This window comes from Bos grunniens, chromosome 22 (assembly GCF_055505025.1).
Source record: "Bos grunniens cultivar Pamir isolate PY7600 chromosome 22, Bosgru_T2T1.0, whole genome shotgun sequence".
NCBI lineage: Eukaryota > Metazoa > Chordata > Mammalia > Artiodactyla > Bovidae > Bos > Bos grunniens.
In genome coordinates this window covers 46,606,234-46,626,658 of record NC_141186.1, presented here as the reverse complement: position 1 = coordinate 46,626,658, position 20,425 = coordinate 46,606,234, and the positions used below count along the sequence as shown (strand labels likewise).

The window sequence follows — 20,425 nt, the reverse complement described above, 5'->3', positions numbered from 1 at the left end:
AAATGCTTTGTTATGCTCAGTCGTTCCATAGTGTCCTACTCTTTGCAATCCCATGGACTGTAGCCCACCAAGCTCCTCTGTCCATGGGATTTCCAGACCAAGAATATTATAGTGAGTTGCCATTTCCTGCTCCAGCAAGTGCTTTAATTCAGAAATTTCCTGCTGAATATGTAATTACTTCTCTAGGGTCTCCTTTTCTTTGGGTTTTTTTCCCTTATGTTATGACTTTCTTTGTAGTGTTAATCGCTCAGTCATGTCCGACTCTTTGCGACCCCATTGGACTGTAGCCCTTCAGACTCCTGTGTCCATGGAATTCTCCAGGCAAGAATCCTAAAGTGGGTAGCCATTTTCCTCTCCAGGGAATCTTCCCAACCTAGGGATTGAACCTGGGTTTTCTGCATTGCAGGCAGATTTTTTACTATCTGAGCCAGTGCTGCAGCTGCTGCTGCTAAGTCGCTTCAGCCGTCTCTGACTCTGTGCGACCCCATAGGCGGCAGCCCACCAGGCTCCCCGTCCCTGGGATTCTCCAGGCAAGAACATTGCAGTGGGTTGCCATTTCCTTCTCCAATGCATGAAAGTGAAAAGTGAAAGTGAAGTTGCTCAGTCCTGTCTTACTCTTAACGACCCCTTGGAATGCAGCCTACCAGGCTCCCCTGCAGCCTACCAGTTTTCTCCATCCATAGGATTTTCCAGGCAAGAGTACTGCAGTGAGTTGCCATTGCCTTCTCCGTCTGAGCCACTAGAGAAGCCCAAGAATATTGGAATGGGTAGTTTATCCCTTCTCCAGGGGATCTTCCTGACTCAGGAATTGAACCAGGGTCTCCTGCATTGCAGGCGGAGTCTTTACCACTGAGCTGCCAGGGCAGCTCGAAGTGTTAGAAGTGTTAGTCACTCAGTCATATCCAACTCTTTGTGACCCCATGGACTGTAGTCTGCCAGGCTTCTCTGTCCATGGGATTCTCCAGGCAAGAATACTTGAATGGGTTGTCATGCCCTCCTTCAGGGTATCTTCCAGACCCAGTGATCAAACCTGGGTCTCCTGCATTACAGGCGCATTCTTTACCATCTGAGGCACCAGGGAAGCTCGAAAAGAGAGACTTCCCTGATCTGGAAATGAATCTGGGACACAGTGGTGAAAGCGCTGAATCCTAGCCACTAGACCGGAACACAGTTTTGCTTGGTGAGACTGCCCCTAACTCTGGGTTTCTCTTTTCTGTTTGGCTTACATGCCCTGCTCCCTGAATTGGGAAATACCATGATGAGAGAAATGGCAGTGAATATAGAACTTTGCTCCATGTAGTTCTCTTCACTCTAGGATCTAGTACATTCAAGTCCTTGTTTCCACCTGTTTTTCTCCGATGTCTCCAATGTTTGTTTGTAATTTAGCCTATCTTAGTAGATGTTCTCAGGGTTAGGATTCATCTTACAGTAGCTAGTTTATCATAGCTAGAAATAGAATTTCCTCAGTTAACACTTTCTTTTTCATTTAAAACTTGTAAAAGTTCTTTCATTCACGAAGTTGTACTCAATCTACTATTGGTATTTGATTATGTACAGAGTTACAGAGTAGTGGTGAACATACAGATGCAGCTTTCTTGATGAAATGATCCACATAGAGACACCTGCTCCTTCAATTCATATTTTATTGGTGGGAATATTACCTTTATCTCTATACAGTCCTGAATTACTTCTTCCTAAAATATGAAGTTCTATGAATGCTAATCTTAAAGGTGCTCTACATCTTTAAAATTAATAGAAGCTTCATAGAAGCTTTATTTTTTTTTTTTCTAACTGTGTGTAGGCAGCTTAGGAAAGCTTTAAAAGCCCCATTTTTCACTTGAAAACAAATTTGCTTCATAGTCTTAGCATATTAAACGCATAGACCAGGACTTCCCTAATGGTCCGGTGGCTAAGACTCCCTGCTGTCAATGTAGTGGGCCTGGGTTCGATCCCTGATCAGGCAACTAGATCCCACATGCCACAACTCAGTTCGCATGCTGCAACTAAAGATTGGCACAGCCAAATTAACAAAAAACAAATGTTAAAAAAATGTGTAGACCAGCATCTTTCACACTTATGCATTCAGGTTTGCTATTCTAGATGTTAAGAGTAAGTAATGAACAACATCCTTTGGGGGGATTGAAATTTGAAATGTCCTGTGAAATCCACACTAGGAGCACCATCATGGAACACGTTTGTAGAACACTGTGTTAGACTAGTTTCTGTGGACATCTTGTTGACCTTATTTCTGCTTCCCGTGGTTACTGACTATTTTCAAAGGCTAGCAGGAACATGTAGATATGAAAGAGTATATAATAGCTATGGTTATTTTGGAGTGTTTTGTTTCCTCCAAGGAATATATCAGATTGAAACAGTATATATAACTTAGCACAGTGAGTCTGACTCTTAGCTATGCACTGTCACACTTTTTAACAAGCATTGCTGCATTACTAAAATAAAGTTAATATAAGTTCTATTTAAACACATCTTTTGGTTTGATTTTCTAAATTGAAACTGTCAAGAGATCAAATAACAGTGTCATTATATCAAAAGATAGGGACTCTGCTTTAAACACTATCAGTGCATTTGATCTATCATATAGAACTAAGTTGGCAATTATCCTAAGAGTCAAATCAGCAAAAAAATAAAGAATCTGAAGAGTCAAATTAGTGAGTGCATGTAAATCTGTCCTGTGGTTTTATGTAGCTATACATCTAAATGACTGCATATATAGACATACATACACCTGTGTATACATACCTTGTTTTCACATTCCTAGACTGGCTCTTAGATAATTAGGAAAGATACACCTTTTGGCAAGTCATACTGCTTTTTGAAATGGACACATAGAATTTCTGACATTAATACTATCCATTGTTTTCTTCCTGTTATCAGTGTGGATAAATGACACTTGATTTTGTCTTTCTAATTTAGCAAGTTTGCCTGACCGCATATATCAGATCCATTTATTAAGATTCTATGTAACCCCCAAAGTTATTGAGGACTGCTTTTGTGTTTATGCTGTAAGTTGTCAAAGGCAAGATAGAAATGTAAATATGCTTTTTTATGTCACAGACATGACTCCTCTGCTCTTTCTTCAGGGTCACACTGTGTGTGCTGACTTTGCATTTCATCTAGAACTTGTCCAGGGCTCATAGTGGCCCTAGAAGAATCAGAAGTGTCACGCTGAGAGTAACAGTGAAGGATTTTAGAAAATCCTGTCTTTTGATGGGGAGTGTGACTTGTATCCTAAGGAAATAACTGCAAAACCCACATCTCCAAATTTTTTGGTGCAAGATCCAGAACTCTGTGACTGTAAAAATGGCCAAGTCCTTAGATTATAGTTGAGACAGAACTATAAAGGCAGGTGATGTCTTCTATGGAGACACTCATGTATATAGGCAAACATTTTGGTATAAGCAAAAGTCTATGTGGCAATGGCATGGATCAAAACATTGCTGTGTAATTGCAGCTGACTTTGTATTGGGTTCTTTCAGTGTCAAGGCTCTTTCTTTTTCCTTCTGAAAGCAGCATTTTCTGTCTTATCTTCATTTAGGTCTATATTTCCTTAATCATCTTCAAGTGTTTTTCAGTTAATGTTCAAATGTCCCCATTCTGTTTTTCAAATCTCATTTGTTGCCATTTTCTCTTACATAGGGAGGAAGTATTATGTTTAGGCTACGTGTTTAAGGGTGAAAAGTGTTTATAGAATCGTCATCTGTTTCCTCTGAGCCTGATCTATTTGATGACATCATTCTGTAATTTTACATGATTTGGACAATGCAAAGTGCATAGGTAGAATGTTCAGGACAGTAAACAGAACGTGTTTTTGTCATTAGCCAGAGAACCCAGGCTATAGCTTGTAATTCTTTTTCGAAAAATACACTTACGAAGGCAGGTGATGTCTAAATCCAACCAGAGAACATGGTCATAACTGATACATTTTTCTGTGGGGTGTTTCATTACACTGTATGCTGTGTATGGTTCAAACATGGATCTGGATGGAGGTTCAGTCTTTGAACACTGTGTTAACAGTTTTGATCTGGACTAGGTCATTGATAATATCAACGATCAGGGGTTTTGGAGACATTTGAATAAAATCTCTTAGTGTTTGGAATTTTGAGACAGTGATAGATGGTCATATTAATTTCATGTTAACAAGTGATGAATATATACACGGGTCACTTCCCCTCATTCTTTGTTCTTATTTTTTATTGCTCTCCCATGATGTCACATTTTTTTTCTAAATTGGTTGTTCAGGGGCCTACTTAAAACTGCCCAAATGACTGAGTACTTCAGTTTGAAATACTTTTCATAGCGGCAGTTGGGGCATCATTTCCTATGACCTCCATGTCTTGGTCATCTGAGTTTTGTTTGACTCATTAAATAATAAAGAGGTCAGAGCATAGAAGAGAGAATCTTACTGAAGATTTATGAAATGTCAAAGTTGAACAAATGTATGATCTGTTTAATTTCAGTAAGAATAAAAGCTTGAACTGACTGGTATGAAAACATCAAGGGAAGTAAAACTTTTTAGAACTTCCGGAAGTGGGGACTCACTGGTTCTCCCACTGTGATGCTTAGGGACTCATCCTGGTGGGAAAGCAGCATCTGGTGAAAACTTCCTGTTTCTGTCATACTGTGTGGCACCCTTGCACCTTGAGGGTCCTGGTCCAGTAAAAGAGTTAATCCAAGTGCTGAACCCTGTTTAGCTGTCTTGGGACATTTGTTCTCTGTTCATGGATTTAGTAATTTTAATGTAAATAGGCACCCCAGCAGCTGTGTCCCCTTAAGCATATTTTATTTAGCAGCTGAGTTATCCACGTCACTTGGCAGCTATAGATTTTCAATTTTTCCTTGTGCCAAGAGGGCAGCTGGAATAATTTGAGTACTCATTAATGTGGGAGAAATATGAGCTGTGTACTGCAGACAACATGAGTCTTCTGTATGGTGTTGTACCAGGATAAGCAGATCAGAGTAGAAGCAATTTGCCCTATCCCAAAGGGGCCCTAGGATTTTAATAAGCTGGTTATGAAAATTCTATTTCTTTGCAATTTGAAGCATCTAATTAGAGCCCGTAATTTCTCTCTTAAAACGAGAGTGGATGAAGGTTAACGTTAGGCCTCCCGGGTCCTTTCACATTCATTTACAGAGAGAAATCAGGTAACAGTTGTAGCTAATTAGAACAGGGAATTAAATATTTAGTCCATCTTGATTTAACTTGGAGAACACATGCATGATTTTGAGGTATGGAAAATGATAAAGAGAAGTGAAATTTAATTTTTAATCAAAGATAAACTTAAAGGCAGTATAATAATTTTAACACTGATGATCCTAACCCGACAGCCAGAGTGGCAATTGCTTCTAGCTGTCTGAACTGTCAAGATAAAGGAAGATGATGTCGATTTAATTTCATCACTCAACATGTTTCTCAAGTTCAAACAACTGGGATTTATGCCATCTGCGTAAAGTACAAAGAATTCCATGATTTCTATCATATCAGTGACATAACAAAGCCACCTTTTGGATTTTCAGAATTTGGATTTTGAGTTTGAGTGAGTGTGTGTTTGGTAACCATCCTAAGGAGATATATCATTCATAGGCGTTTCTTTTAAGAAAGGATGCTTGTCTAATAAAATTGCTCCCTGAGAGGAATCTATGAGGCAGGACCCCTATGGAAATGGGACTGCATTATGTGGAATAAAGTCTGACTTTGCCATAAACTGATACTGATACTCCTACATGCTGAAGACAATAAGTCATTCTTCTCTTGTCATAACCTGATCCAAATTATCTTCCTAAGGTTAAATTCAATTAAGTCAGGATGTGCATATCTAAAAGAAATCCCTCAGATCCAATCCCATGATTGATCTTTTCTCCAGGGCCTGACACAAGGGCAAAGCATCTTCAGAGTGCACTCCGTTCATAGGATAGCTCCCAGGATTCTTGTAACTTACCCAGAAGCAGGCTGGTAGGATGCCAGAATACTGTGAAAGGGTGACCGTGAGGGGAAATGATGAGAAGTCTTTGAAAAATAGAAAGATTCCAAAGAGTAACTCTATGGCAGCAATTCTCTGACTTGTCTAGGGAGGTGATTTATCATGGCCGGTGAATCCCATCACAACTGCGGTTATTTCATCTGGGTGATGCTTGAAACATCTTTGCAGATTTGTGTAAAATAAATGGCAACTCTCAACGACCATCTTACTTTGCTACATTGGCTTCCAGTTGCCAGTTATTATAAAATGGTTTCTGATGGCAATAATCCTTTGAAAATCACCTGTTATTGGGGATAATAGCTGGTTGTCAGAGCATTAACCACTCTCGACTTCTCTTTGGGCTATTACATAACAAAAGAATGAACTGGTGGTGAGTCTGCCAGGTGTATTAAATTATATCATGCATTATAGAAGTTCTGTGATGGGGATTAGCATCCAGAAAAGACCATCAGACATTGCCAAACTCATTATCTGCTGAGGCAGGAGTCTGGCCTCAGGCCTGGGCATACAAGGCTTGGGTTGTAACTATTATAAGCCACTGGGTCCATTCCTTCTCTGCCCTAGTACGGAGATGGACAAATAGCCCACCAGCATTTCTTCTCTGTTTTCCACGTCTAAAGAAAATTGAAGTATACTGCTTTAACCATGGTCAGCTTCAAAGCTGTATTGACTTATTTATTCATTTGTCTGGTTTCTTAATGGCAGGTATACCTACTGGGCAGTCTTCAGTAGTCATAGAATTTGGTGGACCCTCCCAACACCTCTTGGGATTCTAGGTTTTGTTCTCTAGTTCCCTTAGAACAAGAAATGTAGATGGTGGGCATGATGTCTGGGAGGCTCTGCTACAGTGACTCAGGCACTTACAGTTTCCAAAAGGGAGAACCATAGACTGAAATGATGTTTGAATATCCATGGAAATAAGCTTTCGGCTGCAAATATTCACACAAATCAGGGCTTGCCTGTTCTCAACAGCTCTGGATGATCCTTCAAGTAGCCATTGGCCCAAACTGTTTCTGATGACCTGTGGAATGATGCTGCTTCCAATATTCAGTGGAACATACTTATGAGACCTATTTCATAACATTTCATCTCTAACATGTAAGCCCTCAACTGTGCATTTTCCTACCTGAGTGTCATCTGTATGAAGTCCGGTCTTGTGTCAACATTGAACCCCTAGTGCCTCATATAAAGCCTGATGTATAGTATATGCTATGTAAATATCTGCTGAATGAAAATGAATGGAGATTTCTGTTTATCTTTTACTGAAAAATATTTTCTTTTTAACAAAAGTATTATATATTTACTGTAGAAAATTTGTAAAAAAAAAAAAAGCAGTTAATAGGAAAGAAGTATCACTGGTATTAGATACTTTTTGCATGCATCTTTCCATTATTTTTTTCTATGTATGTATACTTTTAATTTTTTATAGATTGGATAAGACTGTCCATGGCATTTTGATAAGAACAGATACTACACTGGATCTTAACCATAAAGCCGAGAAGCTATGTCCATGGTATTTTGGAACCTATTTTGTCTGTTTAGTGATGTCTTTTCAAGTCATTAAGTGATCAACTTCACCATTATTTGTAATGGCTTCACTAAAGTCACTGAGTGAACATACTACAACCCCCTTCTGTGGGCACGTCTAGATTGTAATTTTTCTCTAGTATGAACAGTGTTTTCCAATAATGTGTTCTCTAATGAACATATGTCCTTTATGGAAAATCTTTGCTTCACTCTCTGATGGTGTCCTTGGGCAACATGGAGAGATAAACAAAGATGATATCCAACATATTAAAGCTTCTGAAAAGACAAATTAATTTGGTGGGTAGAAAGGAAGGCAACTCATGCTTTCACAGAATATAAGGCATCTACATTTTTTCTAAGATTGAAAGGACAACATTATCTTCCTGAAATCATCAGTGGCTAAATGTTTAGATGCCATGGAATTTGGATTGTTACATTGGTTCTGTCTGAACATTTTAGCAAAATAAAAAAAAAAAAATTCAACTTGGTGGTAAAAAAATAATTCCTAGAAGTGATTTCCGAGAAATGGAATTGCCATGTCAAAGGTCATGTGCATTTCACATATTTGAAACATATGGCCAAGTTATTTTCAGGAAGCTATAACAATTTATATTCCCACCAGTGGAAAGACTATTTCCTAATATTTTTATTGTCATTAACAAATCATTTCCAATTTAATAGCAAAACCCCCCAAAATAACACCTCAAAACTCTTATTTTTATTTTAATTTATATTTGTATTTATGCATAAAAGTAGGGTTGGACATTGTGATCTGTTTTTTGTTGTGTTGCCATGAGTATTTCCTCTTCTGTGATCTGGCAGTTCATGTCCTTTGCTAGTGTTCTCATATCATAGTGTTGCAATTAAGAAAATGAGCTTTGGAGTCCCACATACCTTAAAAGGGTCCAATAGCTTTCACTTAACTGCTATGTGACCTGGAACATGTTCCTACCCTCTCTAGGCCTCAGTCTGCTTATCTGTTGAATGAGAATAATGCTGGTGCCCTCCCGTTGCAGTCCTGCTATGTGTGGTATCTGGCAAAGGGCCAGTGCTCAGCATCCTCAAGTTTTAGTTCATCAGTACTCATTTAATCCCTCTATTTCTCTTGGCATATTCCTACTCCATATGCCATGATGGATTATCCCCATTTAACCTATGTTTATATCTTTTAATTGCTTGCAGTAACTACATTAATTCATTTATCTGACAAATATTTAGGGGGATCTGCTATGGGTCAGGTGCTAGATTAGAAGTTCAGCAATAGTGAACAAAACACATTGTTATTTTCATCATGAAACTTATACTTCTGTGTATGTGTGTAGGGAACAGAACATAGCTAAGTAACAGAAAAATAATATAACTGTAATTGCACCAAATACTATGCAGAAAATCAGTAGGGACTGACATATAATAAAAGGGGGGCTTATTTTAGATAACTTTAAGAGGGAGAGACTTTCAGGGGTAAAAGTTTTATGGTAAGACATCTATTAGAATTGTTATTATTAGAAAGATAGATAACAAGTGTTGGCAGAGGTAGAGGTGTGGATAAAAGGAACCCTGGTGCATTGTTGGTTGGAATGTAAATTAGTACAGTTACACTAGCGGAAAACAGCATGGAGGTTCTTCAAAAAATCGAAAGTACACTACCATGTAATTCAGTAATCTGGCAGTAGATACCCACTTCTGAAGGAATGAATTTTTCTGAAGGAAATGAAATCATTATCTTGAAGAGACAGCTGCATCACCTTGTTCATTGCAGCATCATTCACAATAGCCAAGACATAGTAACAACCCGTGTCCATCTATATATGAATGGAAATATCATGTATATATATATCATGTAAGTACTATACTTACATGATATATATGAGTAGTATCCTTACATAAGTAAGTATACTTACATGAGTAGTATACTTACATGAGTAGTATCCTTACATGATATATATACATGAGAGATATATATATATATTAATATATGTAACACAGTCATAAGAAAGGGAATTCTGCCGTTTGTGACGTGGATGGACCTTGAGAGTATAATGACAAGTAAAACAATTTGGAGAGAGTAAGACAAGTACTACATGATCTTACTTATATCTGGAATCTGAAAACAACAAAACAAAAACTAAGCTTATATAAACATGAATGGTGTCGCCAGGGGCTGTGGAGAGAGGCATGTGGGGAATGGGGAAGAGCTTGTCAAAGACTGCAGAGTTAGTTACAATATAAATGAGTTCTGGGAATTTTATTTAGAGCGTGGTGACTATAGTTAATAGCTCTGGTGTCAAATACTTGAAAGTTGCACAGAGTAAATCATAAATGTCTCACTAGGAAAAGAAAGTAGTAATTGTGTGAGGTGATGAATGTGTTAACTAACCTTACTGTGGATATCATTTTGCAATATATCCACATATTAAATCATCATATACAGGACCATGCACTAATTATATCTCAAGAAATCAGGAGGAAATAATTTAATGTTTTTAAAATGCTTATTTTATCCATTTATTAATAAATAAATGTACCTTTCTTTAAGCATTGACATGTATCCACTACCATGTATAAAACAGATAGCTGGTGGGAAGCTGTTGTATAACACAGGAGCTCAGCTTGGTGGTCTGTAATGATCTAGAGTGGTTGGATAAGGGGTGGGAGGGAGGCTCGGGGATATATGTATACACGTAGCTGGTTCACATTGCTGTACGGCAGGAACTAACACAACACTGTAACGTAATTACACTCCAATTAAATACACACACACACACACAAGTTCCTCTTTATCAACTAGCATTTGGGCTACAGAGCTCAAGATGGCCTGCATCCTGTTCAGGGAACCAAGATGTTTGGGGGAGAAAGTGCAGAAATGATGCAGTTTTAAAAGAAGATGATACTCTTTGGGGCTCTACTGTGGTCCCCTTAACCAGAGAGAAAAACAAATCTGTGTCCCGTCTTGGTCACAAAGTTAGGACAGAAATAGTGTAAAATAATGAGGAGGATCTTCAACCAGTAACTTCTGTGAAGTCGGAAATAGTAACAGAAAAGCAGTCCCATCTCCTCCCTTTCTTTTTTCCTTTATATCTCTTTGCCTTCCTTGTTCTATAAAAAGTATTTTCAAAATTTACAACTTCAGTGAGAGTGGAGACCATATGGGTTTTTCCTCCCTGCAGAAGACATAAGAGACTTGGGTTCGATCCTTGGGTCAGAAAGATCCCCTGGAGAAGGGCATGACAACCCACTCCAGTATTCTTGCCTGGAGAATCCCATGGACAGAGGAGCCTGGTGGGCTACAGTCCATAGGGTCACGAAGAGTCAGACATGACTGAAGCGACTTAACCCACGGGCACTGTTAATACTCGATAGGAAGAGTAGGTAGGAGGGTGAGTGGATGGGAAATATAAAGCAAAAATGGTAATAAAATTAGAGGTCAGTAGGAAGGAATGATGCTAAAGCTGAAACTCCAGTACTTTGGCCACCTCATGCGAAGAGTTGACTCATTGGATAAGACTCTGATGCTGGGAGGGATTGGGGGCAGGAGGAGAAGGGGACGACAGAGGATGAGATGGCTGTATGGCATCACTGACTCGATGGATGTGAGTCTGAGTGAACTCCGGGAGTTGGTGATGGACAGGGAGGCCTGGCGTGCTGCGATTCATGGGGTCGCAAAGAGTCGGACACGACTGAGCGACTGATCTGATCTGATCTGAGGAAGGTCAAAGTGAGGGTTGTAAAAGTAGAGCCCAAAACACCTAATCTCTGAGAATGGAACCCTCTTCTTGAGGGAACCCAGGACAGCTGTAAGACTTAAAACGTAACAGTTGCTTAGAATAAAATAGAACTTACTGATTGAAGACAATAAATTTCCCGTGGAGTTTCTCAGAAGACAGTGGCCTTCCAGAGAAGAAGACAATGGCCCTCCAAATCCCTCTGGAACTTTAATTTACTTTTCTCTCCCATCCACATGAGGCCTATACTCATATTTATGTCAATTTAGTGCTTCTCTAGGGTAGGATCTTCAGCACCTGGGGACTTGCTCTCTCAGTGGAAGTTCTAGGTTTGGGGTGCACTGAAACCTCTGGAGAGGGGCGAGGTTGGTGTATAGATAATGAACACATATATACTGCCAAAACCCTACAGGTGATTCTTATATACACACATTCCTTAGCTGTCCCCAAGAGCCGGGTTCCTACATGTCTGCCTCTTGGAGAATCACAGGTAAAATGGAATGAACACTGTCTTCAACAATATCCTTGCAGATGTCTGAGAAGCCCTTGACTTTTCTTACTGACATTTAAGCCCCAGAAGGCAGTAGGTGAGATGACAGCGGAAGCTGCTATTTTAGACTAATTATTAGTGACAGGAAGGATTGGTTGGGAAAATAGAAGTGACAAGAATCTTGGGAGAAAACAACTGTGCTAGCTTAGCATTCACAGCAGCTGTTGGTTGTAATGAGTTTGAGAATGATTTGGGCAGAATTCCAGACTCCTAAATCCTTGACCTGTACCCTGCCACTGCACTGAGCGACCAGGATGCTTTGTGGAGGGGGCGCTCTCTCTGCATCATGCTGCTGCTTTTGTGGGCTTTGGGTCACAAATCCCAGTGAGAACACACAAGTGCGACACTTGTGATCAAGGCCAAATGGGCCTTGGTCCCATACCCTGATTTGGGCTCTTGGAACCTCCCCAGTCCAGAGGTAGAGGAAGGCACAGGAAGACAAACTTGCGGGCAGGGACAATAAGGGAAACGGAGCTTTTCTCTAAGGTCCAGAGAGGCAGTCCTAGGTCAGGTCTTCAAGCTTTGCCCTCCTGAGCTTTTCCCCGGTCTAACTCTCTTTAGGGTCCAGGCAAGGAGCACCACTGGAAGTCTTCTCTTAGAAAGAATCTCTTGTCACACACACACTTCTGCAGGATTACCTCCCCATCCAGCCCCTACTATTTTACTTTGTTTCACTTAGCAGCAGTCCTGCCAAGTGGGTCCTGTTAACACCATCATACTTTACAAGTAAGGAAAAGGAGGTTTCGAAGATTTTCAGCTCCTTCAGAGCAGACAGATTCTAAAATGAGATGTGCCAAGTTCCCAGTTCTTAACCTTTTCTTGTATCCACTGCATTCTGCTAACCTGCCTACCCAGTCATCTCTATTTTTCATGAAGTGATGCCATCTGTCCAAACTGTCACAAAGTATGGGGGAAAAGGAGAGAATTCCACTCAGAGTTGCTAGGAACAGCAAGTGTCACATCACTATTTTAAGATGTGGTCTTTTCCATGCTAGGTAATCTCTGAAGCAGGCAGTTATTTAAAATACAGTTGGCTTCGATCTTTGCATGGTTTTCATCTAGAATCAAGCGGCAGAACCTAGGAAAAATATATTATAAACCTGATCATCCACCCATGGAAGGCCTTAGATATAACACCATTTTATGGCCCCAGAAGTTGAGACTGTAATAACAAAGACCAGAAGCTTTTTCATTTCTCCATTTCTTCCTGTTTTATCATTGAGCTTCAATGTAAAAGAAACAAAGAAACGAGGCAGAGGGAAGGTGAAACTTCAGCTGATTGATAGCAGGCAAGTTTGGAAAAATAGGCAAGTATTTGAAATGGAGTTAGTAATGAAGGAAAGGGCTCTAACTCTGACAAATTCTAGTATATCCCATGCTGACTTCTTTCAACTTCCACAATTTGTGAAAAGAAATGGAGAGGGGTGGATCGGTTAGAAGTCTACTATATGCTGGATGCTGAGTTGGGCACAGTTGCTTCATTCTGCTCTCGCAACATCTACATTTCTGATGGAGCGAGAAATAGGTGTAAATCAAGTAAACAAACAAATCATAATGATAGCTGCAAAATGTACCAAGCACCATGGAGGAGACAAATGGAGAGATCCAAAGGAGGGGAACTGGGGTTAGAGGGAGTTAGCCATGAAAGTGGAGGAGAAGAATATTCTAGGCAGTGGAAAAGCTGAAGGCAAAGACTCTAAAGCTGAAAGGAGTTTGTCGTGTTTCCATATCTTCCAGGATATCCAGCTGTGATAGGAGTTTGCAATATATCCTAAGTGCAGTAGAAAGACATTGGGGGGTTCTAACTCAGGGAGTCACACAATCCCATGATGTCTCATAAGTATTGCCACCCCAATTTGTGGAACAATTAGCTTCTCTTTTCCATAAGCAAATTTTCTGATATTTTGCATAATTTATCAGCCTTATACACATGAGTTTATTTTTGTTTATGGTATTGAATCTGTAAGTCTTCTTGGAAGAATGGGCACACTTGTGAGCACATAACTGTCACCACCTTCTCTCTCTGAGTCTGAGGGCAAGAGAGGCAGAGAGGGACCTCCCAGCCACACAAATCCATGATGAGTTTGTTTCAGGAGTCGGCCGAAGGTGACTTTTATGTCATTGCCAGTCAACAAGTGGTTGCGTGCTGACTCTTTGCCAACCATTGTGCTGGATTCTATGGATTCAGAAACAAATGAGACAGGAGTCATGTCTGTCTGTCCATTCCATTCCAGCATCTTTTAATTCATTCCTCAAAGGCTCCATGATTTGATGTCGCCATAGGAACTCAGGGTTTACAGTGATGCCCATTTTTCTCAGGGCTCTTGATGTCTTGTTTCTCCATGTTGAGGATTTATTCCTCATGTGACTTTTCTGGATCTGATAATGGATATCCAGTATCTAGTACTCACTAAGTCAGCAAAGAATGAGCATATAAATGAATGAACCTCCCTCTCAATTTGGCAAACACTTAAGTTGAAAGTACCCATCTTGGTTGTCCACATAACATAATCTGTTCTTGAGAAACTTATAGTGCAGAATATGAGAAGTATATAAAAACAACACTTTTTAAACTGGAATCCAGAGGTTCCCAGAGAACCTGAGTTTAGACTTCAATGGAGGAGATGCCCCAAACATCATAAACCTTATCTGAAATGTGAATGTTCATCTTTGGGGCATTTTTTGTGGAGAGAAAGTCCATAGCTCTTGCCAGATTCTTGGTGGATCTTATGACTTTGCAAAAGTTAATAGAAGATTTAATTGTTATACCTCTAGTGTTATTCTGATTGTGTTAGGAATTGCCAATCTAATTATCCTTAGCTTGTCAAAACCCTTTTGTAGGAAAAAATCTTCACTCATGAAAGTCAGTTTGCTCTTTAGCCAAACCCCTGGGTACGGTTAGGGAGACATCCATGAATAGGGGATTTGGCTGTCCTGGGTTCACCTTACTTGGTTTAATGTAACAATCATCTGAAACATAAGTGGAATGCAACCCTAGCTGACTGGAACTCATTGCTTCTGACTTGTCTTTTCATTTATTAACTCATTTACCATTGATCACAATAAATGAATTAATGGATGATTCATGTGTAGGTGGAAAAAGCATAGTTCAGAGGGTTTCACTAACTTAGTCAAGGTTGCCAAGATAGTAAGTATGGATTTGGGACTCACCTGTAACCCAATTCTCCTGATTCCCAACCCATTTTAAGGGTACTCAGTATTTGTTTTAATCAAATATACTAAGCCATATAGACATGGAAATGAATGTCATGAAGAAAGACTCATTGACCCCTGGAAGCAAGAGGCATATCATACTATACAGAGCTTCATGGGGAAGCACCAATATAAAATGAGTGACCAGAGTGGGGGCGGGACTGGTGGACTAAAGCCTTTACTGTGGTTTTCTTGGGAAGAAAGAGGCAAAACAAGATAAACAAACTTAAAGTTGAATAATTTCAGTTGGCTCTGGAAATGTAGTGGCTACCCTTAGTTGTCTGTTACCTGCCTGGCCCTGGAGTGATTAGGGCAGGTGGATACTGGCTCAGGGTATGCACACCTGATAAAAAAGAGATAACTGAGGGCAACGGGGTTTGGGTTGGTTGGTTTGCATATCAAAGGTATACTTGAAGGCAAGTTGTTTACTGTTTCCAAAATTGGCTAACCCTGGCATGGACAGTTTCTCCAGAACTATAAGGCCCCAGATATCAGAGCTACAAAAATACCCTGTGAATGAAGTTAATGAAGCTGAATAATCTAATGAATTGTATCACCCACCTTTGAGGATGTTTGTAGCTTGACTTCCTACTGCTCAGTGAAGTGGTGTGTAATCTCTTTTCTAGTATGCTAAACTAGGTTACAGTCTCTAGGTTACCCTGAGACAGCCGTCTCTTTCACTTGGCAAAATACATGGCTATAAAACTGGATTTCCATCCCTGGCCAGAAGATTACAAATGGCAGTTTTTTCTAAATTAGGATATTTTCAATACCTCACATGAGATATGAGGCACTGTGCTTGAGAGGAAGGCGATTTTACAGACTCTTAGAGCATCCCCAAAATGACAGTCCGTTTTTCAAAATGATCTATGATATTCATTTGTTGAAATTTTATTACTTTTGTAATTTAATTCAGTTTATCCCATTTTATTGCTGCTCAGGGCACTGTTACCTTATTTGCCTCTCTTGTCCTTCTGGATAAGGATGTTTCTTATTTTATTATAAGCATGATGGCTTCTAGATTAAAGCAGCCTGCTCAATAAAACTGTTTTCATTGGCATCAACCATCTCTGAGCCCACCTCTACTTTTGCAGAATTTTCGTGCAAACAAATATTGGCAGTGATTTATGAAGCATTTTTGTGGTTAATCGAGTTCCAGCTCTCATTTTCTGCTTAGAGATTAAAGATTTTATTCAGAAATGCTTCCCTGCATCAGAAATCATAGAAATGAGCAAATTGCAATAGAAGTTGGTTGGGATTATTTTTTATGAAGATACAGACTAAGTATATAGTAATATCAAATTGACTTTAAAACACAAAGATGTCAGATGACTTCTTTCTGAAGCCAAAGTTGTGTACTACTTTTATGAAATCCTGGGGATATTTTAGGGGATAGTTGAGTTGGGCAGTGAGTCAAAAGGGATAAGAGTAGGTGAGAAGATGTGAAGGTGAGTTCACATGCTTGTTTTACAGAGGCTGCTGCTTAGCTGAATGGAAATATGGAACACATAGGTGTGGGCAACCATATGTACTGATGATTCTTTTAGCAAATTTTATTTATACTTATAATCCATATAAGTTGCATGTCTTTATAGTTAAGGATACTGGATTTGTAGTTAAATGCTATTTTAAAGTAAAAGATTGCCTTCCTTTCTAAAAATAAGAATAAAGACTGTATATTTGAAGGCTCCTCAGTGCCCTGTCCAGCCCTTTCCTCTGTATTTGGATGCGGTAGTGGGGCTATTGTAATTTCAAGAAGCAATGTTTTGTGTGTGAACACCAAGCTCAGCAGCTATAGACATCTTAGTACAGATCTGCTTTTTCTTGAGAAAAGAAGAAATTGTAATTTCTTACCCAATCTGATTGGTGTCTGATATTCTTGTTTGTAGGAGTGACATAGACTTCTTTAAAAATACCATCTTGATCCAGCTTCTCTGTTTTTTGTTTTTAAACCATCCAATGGATTGTAAACTCCTTGAAGTTTAGCCTCAATCCTTGGCAGTATGTAGAAACACCTTTATTGGAAACAACTTCAAAGGTTTCTTAATTCGCATTCCCACTTCTTTTTGTTCAGGCCTTATCTTTTTGGTGTCTTTCTGAAGTGCTGGGCTCCAGTTACTTATTTCAGACCCACCATGGGTGCTTCTAAGAAACACAGTTCCCTTGGCCAACTTAATCTGAGTTTTTGAAAAGTAGGTGCTGGGGTTGGTGATTCCAATGCCCAGTGAAGTCTGAAAACTTTCACCCCGGTGGCCAGAGCCACTGCCATTTCTCACTTTCAGTGTTTTGGTGGCCTCCTACTTAGTGGCTCTGCTTCTCTTATCTCCCTGTGGCCATGGTTCTCAGGCTTGGATGCACATTATAATGTCCACAGGGAGATTAAAAGTTGGGCCTTGCCTCCAGAGGTTCTGATTTGATTGTCTTGAATGGGCCCTGTGCACTCAAAATTGTAAGAACATCACGGGAAATGGGAATGGACAGCCAGAATGAGTACAACTCTCCAAGGCCTGTTCTCCACACTGCAGAATGACCCTTTCACAGGATTTTGTGTCAGTTCTTGTCAGGCTTCTACTCAGTTCCTCCTCTGGCTTCTGTTCTTGCTAAAGAAAAAGCCCAGCCTCTTAACTGGGCTGCAAGGCCCACATGATTAGGTACCTGTTGTCTGTCCAAGTTCGTTCTGTACACTCTCTCCTACCGGACTTCACTTCATCCACACTGTCTTGTCAATATTCCTTGAGTAGCCCTATCTCAAGACTTTGTACCTTCAACTACCTTCACCGGGAATAATCTTCCCCAATAGCCATATGTCTTGCTCCCCTACCTCCACCCACATTTTGTCCGGATCTTTGCTCAAGTATCACCTTATCAGGGAGGCCTTCCCTTCCTCCCTTTCTGAAATAGCAGCCATCATCACTGTCCATTGCCTAATTATTTCCTCTTTTATTTCTTCATAAGTTTTTAATTCAACAATTACCTGAATGTTACATATGAATCTGTCATTTATCATCTGTTTTACTCTCATGAGAATGTATGCTCTCTGAGGACAGAGAGATTTTTTCCCTTCACCCATTATATCCCCAGCACCAAGAATGGGCCCTGGCACATAGTTGGTGCTCAGAAGTTACTTGTGACAGATGGATGATGGATTCTTAGACTGTCTCATAAGCCTGGGCTTCAACACTGAAGTGAGTTGTAAGGGCAGCAGCAGCCTGTTTCCTGGCTGTGCAATTGCCCCATTATGGCTCTACTGGCAGCCACTTTCCTTCCCCTCTTTTAATGGCTGTAGAAAGGAAATAATTTGATTCATTATCTTCACAAGGGGGCTTCCCTGATAGCTCAGTTGGTAAAAGTCCACCTGCAATGAAGAAGACCCCTGTTCGATTCCTGGGTTGGGAAGATCCAGTGGAGAAGGGATAGGCTACCCACTCCAGTATTCTTGGTGGAATACCCACACCATTCTTCCCTGGTGGCTCAGTTGGTAAAGAATCTGCCTACAATGCGGGAGACCTGGGTTTGATCCCTGGGTTGGAAAGATCCCCTGGAGAAGGAAAAGGCTACCTACTCCAGTGTTCTGGCCTGAAGAATTCCATGTCCTGTATAGTCCATGGGGTCACAAAGAGTTGAACACAACTGAGGGACTTTCACTTTCACTTTCAACAACAACATCTTCACAAAGTCAAGCTACCCTATGTTCACCAAAGGTAGAGAGGAATGGCACCCCTCTGTGTTTTTGGAGAGAATTGCATCTATATGAGCAAGAAGCAACAGTCTGTTTTGGAAAAACTGGACTGAGTTCTTTATATGATCTGGGAAACTTTATACTAAGTAGATTAAGTGACTTTGAACTTTGAAATAGCCACATCCTAACAGTTTATTGAGCTTAATTGGATTTGTAGAACATTTAAAGACCATCCAAACTCAAATGGGAGATCAGAATGAACTAATAGGTTGATGCAGACCTCTCCCCTCCTGCCTTTTTGCAGCAGTACTGAAAGTGATGCCTTCATGGCTGTGGATGATGAACATAAAGACCTGGCTTTCTGGTGTGTTTTGGTGTATCCTGATAACTTCCCTGGTCTGGTCTGGTCTGTGCCATGGACCCTCCCCATTGGCATCAGTGCTGTGAACCTGGCTTTCAGAATTACCCCTCTCGCCTCTGCTAAGGAGCCTTACCATATATTGTAAAAGTAGTTGGACTCAAGGCAGACTTGTTAAAGTTTAAAGATGGAGCTTCTTAAGAAATAAATCTCCAATTATTGGAAATAAAATCCATCAGGTTACAGAATCTGCTAGAGACAGAAATGAGCAATTTGACTGTTACTCACAGAGGTTTTGCATTCATTTCATTGAGCAGTGGAAATAAGGCAGCCCACTCTGCAAGATGCAAGGACAGAACTTAATTTCCATATATCATCTCTTCTCCTTTTTGATTTTCACTGGTACATTTACTCTTCCTATGTCCTTGAAGAATGGTTCAGGAAGTAGCAGAGTCATTACTTTATTTTCATTTAAAATGATCTGCAATCATTAAAGCTATGTTTATTCATTTGTAAAAACATTCAGAGGATATAGAAGTTTACAGAGTAAAACGTGAAAGTCCCCTTTTAGAAAAAACAGGATTCTGTGCTACACAATATTCCACAACTTGCTTTCCCCCTTGCTAATTTATAATGGATGTGTTTCTCATGAGTACATAGCTATGTGATATTCCACTACATGAATGTCCCAAGACTTTTTAGCCAACTGGCTATCAAAAGAAACTAGGGATTTAGCAGGCTTTAATCATCACAAATCTCTAGTACTCTTGCCTGGAAAATCCCATGGATGCAGGAGCGTGGTAGGCTACAGCCCATAATAAAGGTGAATATCTTTATCCTTGTACAATTTTGTGTATTTGTGAAAATGTCTAAAACCAAATTATGGGGCTTTAAGAAGACATGCACTGTACAACTCTTCATACTCCTATGACTTCGTGTCATCCCTGTTACCTGCGTGGCCCCCACAGGCATTTTATATGTTATCCTGACTATAAGATAAATTCCTAAAAGTAGAATTACTCAGTCTGAAAAAACTACAAATATAAAATGCTGTTGTTACATTGCTCTCCAAAATATTTATTTTGGAATAAAGTCCCTTTATGTCGTTGCCAGTTGAAAGGCATTATTGTGAGAAATCCAGGGCATGAACCCAGTATTGTTTGATTATGTTTATTTTATAGGCAGAGAGACGAGTCATTTCCATGCCATTTCTAACTCAAATAAGGGGGCCAGTACACTGAAAGCCAAAGACTGCATGTAAATGGAAATATTTAACATGATCCTGATTTTTCTTTCTTAAGCAATCAAATGCAAACCAACCAAACAAGTATAATGCTATAAATCTCTGCACACACCTGAGCTAAGGGATGGTGCTGA

General features: G+C 39.8%; 1 protein-coding gene and 1 pseudogene across 6 annotated transcripts in view; one reads left to right on the top strand and one right to left on the bottom strand.

Annotated features, from left to right (window-relative positions):
• The window catches only part of CACNA2D3 (calcium voltage-gated channel auxiliary subunit alpha2delta 3), a 900,680-nt gene that overhangs the window by 586,732 nt on the left and 293,523 nt on the right, over positions 1-20,425 (top strand). The gene's annotated exons all lie outside the window — the stretch shown is intronic.
• Positions 7,400-7,505, bottom strand: LOC147348375 (U2 spliceosomal RNA; annotated as a pseudogene).